General features: G+C 35.0%; 1 protein-coding gene across 5 annotated transcripts in view; it reads left to right on the forward strand.

Annotated features, from left to right (window-relative positions):
- The first annotated feature begins 650 nt into the window (after positions 1-650).
- The window catches only part of rhobtb1 (Rho related BTB domain containing 1), a 48,225-nt gene continuing 30,832 nt past the window's right edge, over positions 651-18,043 (forward strand). Inside the window, exons 1-3 of one of the 5 annotated variants that reach the window (XM_039771335.1) lie at positions 652-852; positions 2,214-2,303; positions 6,651-6,749. The gene's annotated coding sequence lies outside the window, so the exon portion shown is untranslated. Of the gene's footprint in view, positions 853-2,213; positions 2,304-2,513; positions 2,594-6,650; positions 6,750-17,640; positions 17,937-18,043 lie in introns of those variants that run through there. The other 4 variants (XM_039771321.1, XM_039771328.1, XM_039771348.1 and 1 more) reach the window with 4 other exon arrangements.

Genomic DNA, 18,043 nt, shown 5'->3' on the forward strand with positions numbered 1-18,043 from the left:
CACTGTGCTAAGCTTCATTCTGGTATGGAGTGTTTTTTGTGTGGAGTATGTATATGATTTAAGGATGACCTGAATCTTGTCTAAATACTGGGCAGGTGATTTTGTGGCTGTGTTTGACTGTGATTACTAATGGGGCACAGTGCCCAGCAAATAATAGGCCGGTATCTTGTACAAGGCACAGTACTGCATTACATTCATTGCTGCCAAAACTAGTTCCAACACACTGCGATTTTTTACCATGATGAATAGGTAATGAAAATGAATAAATGAATCACCTGATTTTGCTACTGCTTAACATTATTTTAAGGTACATTTTTTCAGTTTGGTTTGTCCTTTTCCCACTTTCTTTTAGTTCCCTGCTTTGTATGCAGAGTGTTCAAAGCTTGCATTCCTAATATTTGATAACCAATACTGAAAACAAGATTAGTAACTTATGGGAGTAATTAAATTCTTGAAGCTTCTGTTTTGTCATTTGAGCTCCTGAAGTATTGCTTAGCCAGTCTGCCTTGCCAATAAATTAGTGCATGTTTGCACTTTGGTGCATGTGTGAAAGAAAACAGTGAGCCAAAAAAAGCCCTCAGGAGGAATTTGCAGCTAACCTGCTCAATCTGTTTAAAGTCACATGAGCTAAGGCACACCTCAGAAGCAGCCGTACAAAATCAACCCTGCTGATCCTTCTGACTCAGAGACAGTATTCACATGGACCTGTGCTGATCAACTCTTTCACAAAAACAAGTTGCAATATTGCAGCTTTTGGCTACAAAACTATATAACAGTGGGAAGAACTCATTGTGTTTAATTTATGGAAGCAAGCACTGTTCTTTGAAGAATTTCAAGCTGCTTTCATTTCAGGTAGGAATATATTCTTTTTTTACGCCGATGGCTGTTTTTTTTTCTTTTACATTGTTTTCTTTAAAGACGCTTTCCATTTATAGAAGGGACAGATTTCATTCATTACCTTTTTTTTTCATTACCATTACAACATATTTATACTCTTTTGCTTGGCTCTCAACTTTAGTATGTCATGACTCTCATTGTATTTATCAATTATATGTACAATTCTAAGGCTTCATTACACAGATAAAATAAGTTCTAACATATACAGTAGATGAACCATGCTTTGTTTGTAAGCATAAGGCACTTGCATCTTTTCTTTTAAGGAAGTTAAATGTGTTTTGTCAACAGTATATTAAAAGTTAAACAGCTCTGTTTTTATGGAAGACAAGTGTTAGGATATACAGCAAATTTTAGTCAACAATGTCTGTGCCAAAATATGTCTAAACTGCAGGGGCACCCTAGCAAATCTTAGAAAAAACTGCCCTTTTGTGCATTGATGCCTAATAGAGAGTGATGAATTATAAAAGTAATTATAACCTCAATCTTTATGGTACTAATGTTATAACAATGTTACTTTTAAAATAATCTCTAGGGACATATTCTATTTTACTTAATTTTGTTACTATTTAGATTCTTTGTACATTTTGCAATACCTTGGAAATGTCTCAACACTAGATCAAATAAATTTTAGCTATATGTAATTGATTTCACATGTATATGATATATATTGCTATGTCTCCAAAGGATAGATTGATTTTAAATATTGTGGAGAATACTATCATATAAATTCATGTTACTAAATACAAAAATCTCCACATTTTAGGTTTACTTAAAAATCTTCCTGTAGTTGTATTAGCGTTTTAGATAGCTCATATGATATAAGGCTACATCTATAGAAGATGTGTATATGTTTAACATTATATTTTAGCACAGAAACTGAGATACTGCATTTCTGTTGGAAAAGCTACATACTCACCCAAGTTAAATGACAATCCACATATAAAAACGACAGAAGCCATGGCATAGTCACATGTTTTAAGTAAACTGCAAAGACCTTGATAGACCTCAGCACCATTTGCTTATCTTCCCTATGTACATAGAGCCTTACTTGAGGTTAAAGCACATCAGATCAGTACACAAACATGTATGAAATGTTTACACTGAGGTGGCTCACTCTGAGCCTCTGCGCCAATCAGCTTTAACTTACTGCCTGGGTTTGATCACAGAGAACTAAATAAACAACTGACTCAACAGTGTGACAGGTTTCTTTAAAAAAAACTGCAATTTGCTAAAAATCAAACTTATTGATAAAGATGTCTTGATAAATGAAAGTGTAATAAAGAAAACTGTCTGGAGACAAAACCTTTTATTTGTAGATGGTGATATGAGGGAAGACTCGGTCCAAAGAGCACCTTTTGAAATCACAAGCATTTGGGGAAAGGAATCAATGAATGAGTCTCAGCATGGTGTGTTGAGTATTTTACACAAAATGCAGTTTTGGAGACAATAGTCATTTAAATTAAATTCAGTGGGGGAATCTTGAGGAAATAAAATATTTAGTTATATTTTACTGTTAGGATGCTGATAAGCGATGTATTCCTTGGTATATTTTAAATTTCAGGGAAAACACATTTCATTCATTAATCAAACTTCATTTTATGCTGGATGTTTTACAGTGATCACAAGGAGTGTTCCTCAACAAAATAAGCTCTAAAACATCCATCTATCCATGGTGTAACGTGACATCAAAAGTCAAGTAAGTCAGCCAACCATACAGTAAAACTACTCATGCTTTTTTGAAACTAATTTTATTTAGATTTAACATTGTTTTTTGATAAAAAGCATTCATGTAAATAAGTATATTAAGGAATATAAAATTTAGGTTTTTGAAAATAATATTTTTAAAAATAACATCTGTAAAGACTTATTTTACACCCTAAAAGTGCTAGACTAAATTGAATATTGACAATTGAGTGTAAGGAAAACTCTGAGGCTCCCAGTATATGCTGCACCTCTGTAATATTAAACATTAGTTTCTCAAATGATTATCTAAAGTTGGCAGAATTCCTGGATAAATCAATCACATGCAAAGTCCTAAAAACAAATACCAAGGAGTACCTGTCCAGGCTTGTGTGACAGCCGATAATTTGAGAAGCCCACCTTCGAATGATTTAGAAGCCAATGTACTTTCTTTGTTTGGTTTTGTAGCGCTGACTTCTAGAGATCTACACTGTTAGGCCTTCCACTTTTAAGGCATGCAGAAACAAAGGTATAAGTTCACCCACATTTGTAAAGGCCATTTTTTGATTATATCTGATTTTAACTCAAAATTTTTGACCTTTCAAAAACTGCTGTAGTGAATTGCTGTTTATATCTATCTGATTTTCTGTCCATCAAAAACCTTGTCCTGACATTTAGGATTTCATTCTGGAAAGCCTGCCAGTCAAAAAAGATATTCGGTTCCTTACCTGATCCTTATACATTTTGCATGTTGAATTGTTTTCTTGAGTTATATATATATATATATATATATATATATATATATATATATATATACTCTCTCTATATATATATGTATATATATATGAAGAGAATAGGCCAGATGCATCTTATGTACATTTGCATGTCTATTCCTTTCATCATACTTGTGCCAGGAAACTCTTTATTTCATCAGTAAAGAGCAGCTTCTTTCTTCTTTTTACATATCCATAATAAAATCAGTCTTTTAGATCCCTTGCTGGAATCACTTCCAAGATCCAAAAAAAGTGTGGCGTCTCTTAGCAGGCAGTTGACCTGACACGCAATTTCCAGGTAGACCAGGTAGCGGGCACCCAAGACTGTGTACAGACTATCTGATGCCTACCAATATCTAACAGGGACACAACAGCCCAAACAAGATATGCTCCTGACTTTTGTAGGCAGGGGTATAGAGGAGAAGGTTCTACCTAACACTACCAACCAAATGTTTATCCAGCACAGGAGCCACACTTCATGTAGTGTCATTCTGCCCACGTAGAAATGACAGTTTTCCCTGACTCCTACTTTTAATAGCATTTATTAGGGTTTAACAACATATTATAGGAATTGCCTTTCTGAAGTAGTTCCAGGAAAATCACAGGTAATATCCCCTTCTCTGACCTGCATTTTGTCGTCATTCCAGTTTTTAACAATCTTTTCTGGGTTCTTGTTACTACAGGTATGCCAACATTTCTGAATCCCAATTGCTAAATAATATTCCGTTACCATTCTTAGCTCCCTGGTTGTTACTTTGTTTGTATCAAGGTTCCACAAGTTTCATGTGGACCTCTCTACTGCTACCTGAAGGTTTGGTAGACTTAGCCTGCCTATCTTCCCATCTCCCAAAATATTTCTCTTACTTTAGGGCTGCAGAATGATTGTTCTCCATCTAATATACTACCTGTACTTTTTTTTATATGTCACCAGTGGCAGCATATTTGTCTCTTTATAAAGTTAGAAGTCTAAATGAAAGTAAGTTATATGCTGTGTTCTAATACAATCTTGGTTACAATGGCACTACAGAGTGGCGAAGTGTTGGTCAGACATGCAAGTAAAAATTATGATTTGATAATATTACTACCACATAAGAAGAAATTTCAACAGTCATTCTTTGGCTTTTTTTAGATATCAGACAATGGAAATGATCTTTTAAAAACTATTACAATACATTAAAAGGATTAGAAAATTGCAAAGTATGGGATAGCCAATGAAAGCAGTAAATACCAAAAAGCCATAATCAGTACTTCTCTGCATTTGCCATAAGTGATGTTATAGCTGTATGCTTATTAAAAATACCAAATTCAATTACCTGCACTGTGTTTATTTGTATACACAGCTGATCAAAATCTCACTCTTAATTTTGAAAAGCATAACAATAATTACAAAACCAATTAAAAAAACGTTGGGACACTGTGTAAAATGTAAATTAAAACGGAATGCAATGATTTGCAAATCTCATAAACCCGTATTTTAATCACAACAGAACATAGAAAACAGTTAAAAGTGAGAAAATGTACCATTTTAAGAAAACAATAAGGTCATTTTGAATTTAATGGCAGCAATATGTTTAAAAAATGTTGGGACAGGGCCATGTTTACCATACATCCCTTTTCTTTTAACAACAGTCCGTAAATGTCTGGGAACTGAGGAGACCAGTTGCTGGATGTTTGGGAGAAGAATGTTGCCCCATTCTTGTCTGATATAGGATTCTAGCTGCTCAACAGCCTTGGGTCTTCTTTGTCATATTTTTCATTTCATGATGTGCAAAATGTTTTCAATTGGCAAAAGTTCTTTACTGCAGGCAGGCCAATTCAGTATGGACCCCCATACAATAGAGATGTGGGCTTTTGAACTAAGCACTGATAACAAGCTGCACAGTCTCTCTCCACTTTAGTCAACAGAACAGTTTTCCACTTTCCCTCAGTCCATTTCAAATGAGCTTTGTCCCAGAGAAGACGGTGCCGTTTCTGGATCATGTTCACATATGGCTTCTTCTTTGCAGACAGAGCTTTAAGCTGCATTTATGGATGGCAGAATAAACTGTATTCACAGACAAAGATTTCTGGAAGTGTGCCTGAGCCCATGGAGTAATTTTCATGACAGAATCATGCCTGTTTTAGTGCCACCCAAGGGCCTGAATATCATGGTCATCCAATTCTGATATTTGGCCTTGTCCGTTGTGCACAGAGATTTTTTCAGATTCTCTGAATCTTTTGATAATATTATGTACTATAGATAATGATATATTCAAAGTCTCTTTAATTTACACTGAAGAACATTTTTCTGAAATTGATGTACAATTTGTAGATGCGGTTTTGTGCAGATTGTTGAACCTCTTCCTATCTTTACTTCTGAGAGACTTTACCCTTTTAAGATGCTCTTTTTATACCCAATCATGTTACTGACCTATTGCCATTTAACTGAATTAGTTGCAAAATGTTCATCAAGCTGTTTTTCTTTAGTACCACTAACTTTTCCAGTCTTTAGTTGCCCCGTCTCAACTTTTTGAGACAAGTTGCTGCCAGCGAATTCAAAATATTTTTCATGAAATAGTCTCACTTTCTACATTTGATGTGTTTTCTACGTATGTTCTACTGTGAATACAATATGGGTTTATGAGATTTGCAAATCATTGCATTATGTTTTTATTTACATTTCACACAGCGTCCCAACTTTTTGGATTTGGGGTTGAATTTTTTAAATAATTCAGATCAAATGGCCTTACCTTTCAGTTTCACTAATTTTTACTAACATTTTTTGAATAAATGATTTTAACATCCATCTATCCAGTTTTCTGTATTCACTTTGTTTAATTTCAAGTCCGTTGAGGTCATTAGAGTCTCTGCAGTATCAGGCACAAGTGAGGAAGGACCCTTGAACGGAGGAAAGGGGGATTTTTACATAATATAACATTATCAAAGCCTTTTAGTTTATTTTAGGTCCACATGGGATTCAGCCTACCCTGGCAGCATTTTCATCAGGGCAGGAATCCAGTAGATAGATCAATATGTAAATTATACAGTATAAATATATATTTGTACATAAATCTAAACTAGTAAGTGTGCATGACGGAGAAACAGAATATAGCTATCAATAGCTTAATTTTCCTTTATCCTTTAAAAGTGACCACTAGATAGCTGTTTGCTCATAAAATCCTTAATAACTGATTTTAAACTTTAAAAAGACTATTGCTTTAACACAAAGGAAAACAATGCTTCATCATGGCTTTTTCTGAATCATGTCACTAGTAAGAGTGTGCATGTTATTTCAACATTTTTATTGTGCCCTTTGTTTAGGTCACTCAGGGGGAAGAAAAAATGAGTTTTGAAATAGAGCTCCAATAACTGTTCATGAAAGATGATAAAATGAAATCATCACTTTTTTACTTTTGTCTGGTAAGTGCTGAATTTCTTAAATAGCTATTTCTACAGTTTGTATGAATATACTTTAAATATATACAAGTATACAAAATCTAGAACAAAAAGACAGCATTCTTATACATAAACATTAAAATACAAGCACGTTCTGTTGTAGTTGTGATTACAGTAAGTATTGCAATTTGGTAGTAACCTACAGTATGCCAATACTTATTTTACCATTTTCCAGATACTCAGTTGTACAACACTACCTCATTGTATCTTTATTTCTATTTTCCTCCTCTTGGTATTTACAGAACCTTTTCGTTGTCATGTGCCTTTTCATTTATATCACCTCTTTAAACGTTAAAGATTTCTTAAAATGTAACTTACGTATTTTCTGCAGTATATTTTTCCTTTTTTTTTAACAATTGACCTAACCTGTCATCTGACAGCATCTTTATCTGGTTGTCCCCATTTTAAATCACCAATCTTATACAAACCTACAGAATAATATAATATAATTACCTTGATTAATTGGGGGTTGCTTATTTTATAGATGTACTTCCATAACATCCTACATAAATATAACATCCATGTAATAAAGCCTTCTGCATTCTTTCTCCCCAATTTTCATGCCTATTTCATTGCAGTAACCAGCATTTTGACACTCTTCTCCTTTGCAATATTTTTCCCCGAATTTCTGTTTTCTGTATGATTGTTTGGGTCTGTCTTTATCGTTCATCACATTCATATTAAATAAAAGTAATCAGTTTTTCACAAAGAAATTTTTAATGACTATTTTCAGTAATCAAACTAATCGATCCAGTGGAGCACAATAACTGTGCGATGGCCCATGAGTGATGTTCTAAGCATAGACACATTACCAGACTGATTCAGGTTGCAGGTTAGGTGGACTAGTGACCCTAAATTGGCCTTAGTGTTTGTGTGTGTGTTCACCATGCAACTCACTGGTGCCCTATCCAGGGATTGTTTCTACCTTGTGCCCTATGCCTGCTGGGATAAGCTCCAGCACACCCCCATGCCCCTTGTCTGGATTAAGTGGGTTGGAAATGACCTAACATGGTATATACTTCCAAAAGAAAAGAAAAAATTGAGTATTGGAAATTAAAAACTGCTAATATTTATACATTTTGTTTCATTAGTTTAACTTTATGTATCACGTGAAATTAGATAAAGTTCAAATTCTATTTTACATCAAAGTAATGCAGATTTTCCAAACAAATTATTATCTATGAGTGTGAGACTTGCCATAATCATTAGAAAAATTATACTCCCTAGCCTTCAGGTCATCAACAGTATAATTCTAAGTGTGGATTATATAGATACTTCATTGATCCCAAAAGTAAATTGTTTCAGGAGCCTATACAATTTTTATAGACTGTACATAAACCCTAACCAGAATATAGTTTACCTTTGTATATTTCATAATGAAAATAACAAACCAAACTTTACCACACACAAGACAAGCTCATTACACATATTTTTATTTCAATTTTCAGTTCATAGGTTTTTAATTAATCCTAATTTAAATCATTCTACTCTATTTGTGTGCATGTCACTTGCTTTGCAAATCTTGGCTAATTTTTCAATTAATTACTTAATATAAATAATGATGTCATGTTCCACTATTGAAGTTATTACTTTTGATAGATCATTAATGTAACTGCTTTACTTCTAATTTCCCAGATATCTCTGTGATATCCTTTATTAGTGCTGCATGCAGTTAATTTAAGCATAAATGCCATTATTAGAAATGTAAGCTGTGTGACCTGCACATTATTTAAGGACTTTATTTTTTATACTTCTTACAGACATTTTTGATATTGTGGATTTTCATCATTGGCAGTAATGTGATGCAGTGGTTAACGTTGCTATAATATACCTAAAGATAAGTTCATATCTATTGGCACATGAAGCTGATCTCTGTTTTGTAAGAATGCTTACTATGCAGCTAAGGTGGAAATTATGTTATATTCAGCACAAGTGAATCCGAAAAATAACAGCATTTCTGAGTACCAATGCAGTATGCTAGGAGAGCTGATCTCATTGAATGATCTGTACACTATCTGGACAGAATTTAACTTATCCATTAAAGGTTATACCAAACTACATACTGACTAGTACAAACTGCAGTTCCTAAACTGCCATTTCTTAAGTCATGGGAGTAACTGCTGAGACCTAACTTCATCAAAATCAGAAAACCTGCTGCAGAATATTCCATGAACCTCTGTGAGCCATTATTACACCTTTTTATTGTATTGTGGAGAACCTTCACTGTCCTCCCAAACAAGTAGTCATCTGCTTTAAAAAATAAAAAATAAAAAAAAGCTCTGAATGCATTCACATTTTAGTACTGTTCACACAAATTGATGCTGTTCCCTTTCAGTTTCACATTAAGTTTATTAATGTATATGAAAATGTTCACAGTGAGTGAAAAGTCCCACTGCCAGTTTTGATGTCTTAGCAATGAAAAGTCAGTACATTCCTCTACTCTACGTTTTCCAAGTTTTTTCCTTTTATACACCTGAAGTTTTTTTTAATCATGATAATTATCAAAATAGTCATTAATAAGGGTATCAATTTTTCAACATTATCATACTTTCCCCTTTTTGCTTAAATGTGCAGATTCCAAGACAGTGTCCCAGGGAATAAAACCTAACAAGGCAGCAATGGGTGCAAGGAACTTAAGATAGAAGGGCTACCAGTTTATCAAAGAGCAGATGACACATCCGCATACGATGAGCCAATTTAGACTTAGACTTTACCTTTAGACAATATCCTTAGTATTCTTTGGGTGGAAACCTCTTAAACAATTTCTCAAAAATTACATTTTAGTTGATAAACAATCAGGTACATTACTTCACATATACTAGTTGTAGGAATAAAGAATAAGGTGACTGAAGCTGTTGAATGACACCTTTCCCTCTAATTATAAAGTAATCGCTAATATCACTGAATAACTCTCCTCACTCTACAGCAGATTAAAAACATGAATTTGTGATAACCCTCAATCACTATTTTTGCTGCATAGAAGAGCTCATAGATTATTTCATACCTCAGTAATTTAAGGACTCAGAAAGTGATAATTATTAAAAAAAAACTTTTTTCAGGTATAAAGCATAACCCTGGGTGTTGCACATTGGAATTTGTTAAACAGTACATTTATGCTAGCAGATATCAACTGAAAATTATCTGCAGTTTCTGTGTATATGATTTAAACTAACAGCTACAGAATGTTCTATGGAACAAAAGGACAGGCAAAGTTTATTTTGTAACCAGTAGTGAACAGTTATTGAAGTCAAAAGAAAAAAGGAAGAATATGGCCTGAAATTAAACATTAGAATCACTGTAATTCTAATAAAAACAATGTAACATTGCCAGACTTAATGCATTACCATACCAGGTCTGCAAAGTACAAGTATTACTGAGTGATATTTTATTGGTTGGTTACTTCTAAGAAATCTATGTAATGTAGATTTTACTGAGTGCCTCCTGTCCGGTATGTTAGAGAGTGGAGTATGTGTTCAGAATACAGAAGTGACTTACAGGAATTTTAATTGCCTTTTGTGATTCACATTCTTTGCTATCCATCACATACTGCACTGTCACAGTTATACAATATATCTCAATAAATTGAAATGTAAAAATGTAAGAAGAGGGATTTTTTTCTCTCAATTCTGTACACAAAGACTGCAGTTTGGGACTTTTTCTACATGTAATAATAAGTATGTTGCGCCAACATTTTTAGAAATCATGAAAATAATGATTTAAATGAAATGTATGAAAGACCAATGGGGATTTATTTTTGTTCCTGAATGCAGGGTAGGTACAAGGAGGTCCTGATAAAGCAGTTTTGGGGTGACACTGAACCTCCCAACACAAAACTATACCATAATCTGCCACTTAGACTTACTGTAGATTTAGACTTAGTTCCTCTTGCTTCGGGCGGAGAATTGCGCACCAAGCAATTGGCATCGAACCCGGTCAGCAACAGCAGCCTCAGCTTTGTCCCACACCAAGCTGATTGCACGAAGGTCTTCAAGAAAGGTGTGCCACCATGTTTGCCTCGTTTGCCTTTGCTTCCATTTCCCATGCACTGACATCAGCATGGACACTTTTGGTAGGCATTCTGGAGGCATGCGGAGAATGTGGCCCACAAACTTTGTGGAATTCACTGACAATATCAGCTACAGGGTGAGTGGCAGTTTGCCACTTAATATACCAGTGGGGGCTAAGAGGTCTTGTGGCCTCGGAACCCCTGCAGATTTTTTTTTTTTTCTCGAGCCTCTGAAGTTTTTTATTTTTTTTTTCTGTCCTCCTGGCTATCGGACCTTACTTTATTTTTGTTACTTAATATTGCCTAATCTTATTTTTATATTTTCTTTCTTTATCTTGTAAAGCACTTTAAGCTGCATCATTTGTTTGAAAACATGCTATATAAATAAATGCTTTTGTTGTTTTTCATTTCTGACGTGGTCACAGAATAAGATGTGAAGGATCCATCAGAGGCATTGTTGTTGGAATACGTTTAGGCATTTGGCAATGGTTACAGTCACCTTCCATGTTTCACTGGAATTGATAGCGTTAGGAACTACAATTCAATTCAGAAGGTGAATTTTAGATAGTAGGGTGATGCTGTTGGATTTCCATATTGGCCCCAAGTGGCATCAAACAGTCATAAACTTTCCAATTCGACATTGGGTGCCTTGGTTGGACCCAGCGCCTGTCACCACAATGCTACCAAGGAAGGTGAAGTGATCCAATTCCTCTAAGCACTGTTGACTGATGTAGATGGGGGTGCTGACGTTGGGAATACACATAGGATCTTGCTTTTTTGTGGCATTTTGTTCAATTTATTAAAAGCAAATAACATTCCATACAGGCAAGTCAAATTTTACAGAACTAAGTTCATGTCAAATCAACCCCCACCCATGAGAAAGAGAGCTAGGCCAACAAAGTAAAACTTTCATAGTAATAAAAATAAGCGAATAAGAATTAATAAAATAAGATAAAAAACGGAAGAGAATCTGCTTCCTCAATTTAAATGTTTATTCTAAAATGTCTTTTTAGAACCTCACTTTTCAGCGCACTGAGTTGCAACCAAACTTTTGCCAACAAATGCTCCAATGTCACTATGTACCCACTGGCACTTCTTGAGTGACACAGAGCAAGGTGATATCTTTGGTGAAGTTCAAGTCTACAAGCCTCAGCCCACCTCATTGCGGGAGGCCAAAGTCACCATGAGTAACAGAGCATCGCATGGTGAAGTCCATGGCCAGGAGAAAGAGCAACGGCGATAGCATACACCCTTGGTGCATGCCTGTATTGATCTTGCAGCTTAACTGATGGTAGATATTCTGGAAGATGTCAACAAATTGTTGAGGGATGCCATACGAGCGTGCAATCTTCCACAGTGTTCCTCGATGGATACTATCAAAAGCCTTATTAATGTCGATAAAACTGATCAACAGATTTTTCTGCATCTTCAAACTCTGTTCAATAATTGTCCACACAACAAAAATCCGCTTCACACAAGGTCATCCACTGTATAATCTGGCTTGTTCTTCACAGAGCCAGCCAATCGCCGGAGAAGAACTGCTCTGAAGACCTTCTCAGTATCAGTGAGGAGCATTATCCCGCTACAGTTGTTGCAGGCTGCCAGGTTTCCCTTTTTCCGTAACTTGACAATGACTCCTTGCATCCAGTCTAGACCAAAAACTGATTTCTCCCAGTAGGTGTTCAGTATGCTGCGGTGGGTTGGCACCCTGCCCAGGATTGGTTCCTGCCTTGTGCCCTGTGTTGGCTGGGATTGGCTCCAGCAGACCCCCGTGACCCTGTATTCGGATTCAGCGGGTTAGAAAATGGATGGATGGATGGTGTTCAGTATGGCAATCACTGCATCGACAAGGGCTTGATTGCTGTATGTCTGCATCTCTGGTGATATCTCATCAAGGCCTGGAGCTTTGCCATTCTTGAGCACCACAATCGCCACCCTAGTCTCAGACAGAGTAATTGGGCCAGTGTCCACCAGCAGGTTCTCTTCTGTGTCGAGTACATCTTCTGGAAACATCAATATTGGTTCTGGTTGGTTCAGAGTTTCTTTAAAGTGTTCGACCCAACATTTTTCTTGTTCCTCGGTGGTCAGGATCAGGCATCCATCCTTGTCTTTGATAGGGGCCCCATGCCTTCCAGATGACCCTGTCTGCTCTCATACAATTCGGTAAAGAATATTAGGGTCATTGCGGTCATCTGCTTCTTTTGGTTTTTGGCCCTTTTGCTTAAATCATGCTCGCCTGTCATGTCTACAGCTTCTCTTAAACATATGGTCCTGCCACATACCATATGAAAATATTCTAAATCAAAACACATAAGGACCAATGAAAATAATAAATAAAAGAATTTTACATTAAATTATTCGCCACTTTTTGCCAGTAGTACTTGGGAATGAATTAAGAATTATTGGTTGGAATATTTCATTCATAGATATCAATCCAGTGAAATCATGTACTCTTTTAAATTTAGTGGATGTTTAAGCAATATAATTTTCTTCACTACTATTCTTAACAGTTAACAATTACTTGACAAATATTTTGAAATAAGGTAAATACTATATTACCTATTTCAAAAATACAGGCAGTGCTATACAAATAACATAGAAATATAAAATACCACTTGAAACTTTAAATGATCAATTTATGCATGAAATAGTTCAGAAATAAATTATTTTAATTTATTACAGACATGTCCTAAAACAGATCTCACTTATTATCATCATCTACCAAGGCTCTGGATAACATAAAACATTACCTTAGCTATACCATATGTTTCCAGCATTGTAATTTCTTCTTGATCCAATAAAAAAGGAAACAGTTGGAGTAAATATTTTTCACCTACTTTTGTTGATCCCAGGTTCTTCAGAAGTGAAGAGACAATCTATATCACTAACCATTTTACATTTATGCTTCCTTACTTTGGAAAAGCTTTAAAAGAAATCTGCAAATCTCAAAGAATTGGGAACACACGTGTTTGCAAGATTATAGAAAAGAGTCAATTAATATTTTCACTCACTATGACTGAGAACTGGGTCTCTTCAGGTACCTAGAGCTGATCACTTTACTAGGTCAATGGTCTGAGACTTGTTAAGCAGGGTGTAGCTTCTCCTTATCCAAAGCTAGAGTTCTGTATGCAATCTTTTCAAGTGTGCTGACCTCATGTCATGTTAATGAATTTGCAAAGGCATTTAAGTCCAGTCTGCATAGGATATATGAGTTGAAAGGTTAATAAAACACCACTGCAAAAGTTAAGCATCTGATGCATGTGTTTAATTTCCATTGTCATTTAACAAAGCAGTACGCAATATAAAAAACAAACATAAAAGGCATTAGCAAATTTCAATTTAAACCTTTCTATTAGTTATTTTTTCAAACGTATGTTAAGAGTATTTGTGCCTTTGAGCTTTTCTATAAATTAATAAATATCAAAGAAGATACAGAAAGCAAAATTAATGTTAACATTATGATATTTGGGGTTAGTTATATTACATGCTAATTTAACTTCTACTAATATTTTTTAGAAAACACTGAATGAAATTAAAACGACCTTTAATACAGTGTTTCAAAGGAGAAGAAAATGTAAATAATTTTTAAATAACTAAGCATAATCCATTTTATTCAAATATGTTTTTAAAGTTTACAATGGACTGCCGTTCACTTCAGGTATGACTCCACCTTGCTCCAGTTAATAAATAGCAGGATCTAATTCTCTCTTACTGAAAATTTGTCACAAGTATTCAGCAGATAGCTTAGAGCATGAGGCCAGGTAATCAAGTCATGCCTCCTGTTGTGAGATCACTATGGCCACCATTCTTTTTTCCTTTTGCTGCCTTCGATAAGAAACCAGAAAATCATTCTCATAAGCGTGCTTTTGGTGTGAAGTTACCTTTAAACCTTGATCCTGCTGTCAATCAAGATAAGACTTGGATGTGAAGAAGCTTTTTAATCTTCTTAATTCCTTTAAGTGGCAGACTTCTGAGATACACATTAGCCTACAGCATGTTTATATCCTAATGATTTTTGGCATGAGTGTCTTAAGATAAGCAGGGTGTCTACAATTTGACATCAGAAATACATGACAGGATGATAAGAATCTTGGGAATGGTGGTACCAACAGATGAAACTGTGCTGCAATCTGTTACCATGATCAAAACCCTTACCCAGTTTTGTTGCTCAGTAACAGTTAGATGGCTACTAAATAGTCTATACACATTGTCATAATTAATTTTTAATTACAGGCAATTTATTTTGCCAAAACTAAAAAGTAAATTTTTTCACTTCTGGATCTTACGATCTTTGTCCAAGTACAGGCAACACATTTTCAGATTCTTAACTTCTTCCTTTTCTACATTCAGATATACAGCACAGTACATCTCCAAACAGGTGCTAACAAAAAATATCATGTAACTTCTATTAAATGTTTATAATATTGCTAATAGCATGAATTGTTTCCAGAATACTGTGAGAACTTGGTATTGAAAAAACACTTAGGATTTTCCAGATAGGCCTTCTACCAATTAGGATGTTCTATATGACTTTCTAAGTTTTTTACACATTGTGAAACTTCTTTAACTTTTTTTTTTTATCTTTGCTTGCTTTATTTTTGGACATACACTGTCCTTGCATTGAAGGCTCCTATGCATGAATTCCTTAAATAATGGATAAATGGATAAACAGTATTAATCAAATCTAGTTAAATTTACTTTCCTTTTCTTATAAAAGATACTGAACAATTAATATTCTGCAGACTTTAAATACTGATTTCCACTCTATTTATTCATGGCCAAATGATATATGTGATGAATTAACAGCCCAAACGTAAAGGTAAACCTTTTTATAATGGACACAGCTAATTCTGCCAAGCATACCAGCTACAGCAACTGTGGTTTCACATATTGATAAAGTTAAAGTAATGACTAATAGTTGTAAGCGGCCACAGGTGACTTCAGCGGTACATCAGTGCAATGTGATATGAAATACAAAATGAAATAAACGCATCTGTAGCCCGAAGCTCTATGGATGTGCAATCAAGATTTTAAAAATTACCTGTGGAGATCACAATATAAGCATTTTGCATAAAACAAGAACACCAGGTGTTGTTACACTGCATACCTCTTCTGCATGACCCTTCATGTAAGTAAAATTTTAAGTCAAAATTTACCTGGCTGCCTGCTTATCTAAAACGCTGCAGCAAAAATTGCTCTAAGACCTGTGGTCATCATGGATATGCCAATTATGTCTTCATACTTTCCAAGTGAATACCTGCACCCCACATAAACCACCTTTCTTTTTTTCATAGTATTCCTGTATATATCAATGTATCACAGTTATCAACCCTGCCAATCATGTAACCAGTCCTAGCTTTCTTTTTAGGCAGTTTGTTTATGAGAAGCACAACTCCTCACTTCTAGTTAATTCAGGGTCTGAGTCTGTATAAAAATGTTAATTCTAAAAATAGCCCATCCAGTACATTTTTTGTAGAGACATATTATTTACATTTATTCCAAGGGCACACCCTATATTTTTGTTGTTTGCAACCATCTCTAATAATGTAATTGTACAAAGAGAGGGTATATGTGATCAGTTTTGCATAGGATGTAACATTTAATATCTTACTGACATGCAACATACTGATTGCAATGCACTGCTTAAAATCATTGAAATACACTATAAAAAAAAGACACAAGGGTAACTGCTTACCTATTACTAACAGAAGACTCAGAATAGAGAATTAATTGTAGTTCAGTCTAATGAGCAAGCAGCACTTATATTAAAAAAAATTAAATGAACCAAAATATACTTAATTTATTGATTTGTGTGATGGAGCTTATTTTGAAAGTAGCTATATAAGTATGATGGAATTGTTTCATAATAGTGTATAGTTGTAGTTGAAAAACAGATTTGGAATATAAAGGCTCTCCTGGAATGTTGTGTATTGAATATCTTTTGATACTCATACTACAGAGCTAAATTAAAGCTACAAAACACAGTATAAAATTGAAAATAAAACTTCTGCATTTCAAGTTAGGCACAGGGTGCACATATTGGTAGGTTAACCTATTTAGAAATCGCTTCGTTAACTCCAGAAAAATAGCATGTTTTAAAATAATAAAGATCACTAGCTTCGTCAAAACAACCAAAACATATAACTTAATGTGTCACAAGTTCATCAATTCTTGGCTGAATGTTACTGTATTAACAGAAATCAAGGTAAGATCAATGCCTTCACTGGTACTTCAAACTTAAAAAAAAACTTTTCTTTTTGGTACATGAAGCATCATTTCTTAGAGTCTAGCATCAATTACATCATTCCTTCAGTGTTTAACTGGTGGTGCTGCTGCAAAATCATGCACAGGGCAAAATTATATGTGCAGCATCTTGTCTAAGAATAACTGTCCTTCGGGAGTCATGTTACAATGGGCAATCGACGTCGGTAACCTTGTCGACCGCATTATGGCTTTAACTTGTATTTGTACGTGAAACCACGGGAGTGATTTTGGGCAGGGTATAAGAGATCGTTAAATGTACCGCATAAGATGGAACTCACAAACCCACAAGCACACGCGCATATATATATATATATATATATATATATATATATATATATATATATATATATATATATATATATATATATATATATATCAAATCCCTTTGCATCACAGACAAGAAATCCGCGACATGATGCAAAGCGCATTGTTTAGTATCCGTGTGGTAAGCCATCAGCCCCTATGATGCTCGCCTGGACCACCTTGTTTTCTTGAATGAAATCTAATCGCCGCGCTATAAATAGAACAGAGGTCGCTGACGTCACTGAGCAAGCTGGAGCCGATATGCGAGGCTGCAGCTGATCATCTCTTTCACTCGCACAGCGCTGGGGGAAAAAGAAGTGGGCCAACACGGAAGATAAAGACTGAGATATATGCACTGTTTCTAACATGCGTTCAAACGACAACAAAGCATGAACTTTCTGCTACTGGAAGCTGGATACGGATTAAGAAATGATATTTGCAGTGCTTCCCTAGTTAGCTTACCTGAATAATTTAATGTCTTGATATTTTTTCTGATGGGGGGTCAAGGATAAGTAGGAGAAATCAGGCATGATCTCCGAAATCTCCGCCCCAAACACGCACGCATTTACTTAACAACGGTAGGTGAATTTATGATTCATATCGTGGAGACTGGGCAGTAGATTACAGATGTGGTGCTCAGCATTAAGTTTGTAATTATGATTTCCAAACTGTCCGCTGACAGTTC

This window comes from Polypterus senegalus, chromosome 1 (genome assembly GCF_016835505.1).
Source record: "Polypterus senegalus isolate Bchr_013 chromosome 1, ASM1683550v1, whole genome shotgun sequence".
In the NCBI taxonomy this organism is placed as follows: domain Eukaryota; kingdom Metazoa; phylum Chordata; class Cladistia; order Polypteriformes; family Polypteridae; genus Polypterus; species Polypterus senegalus.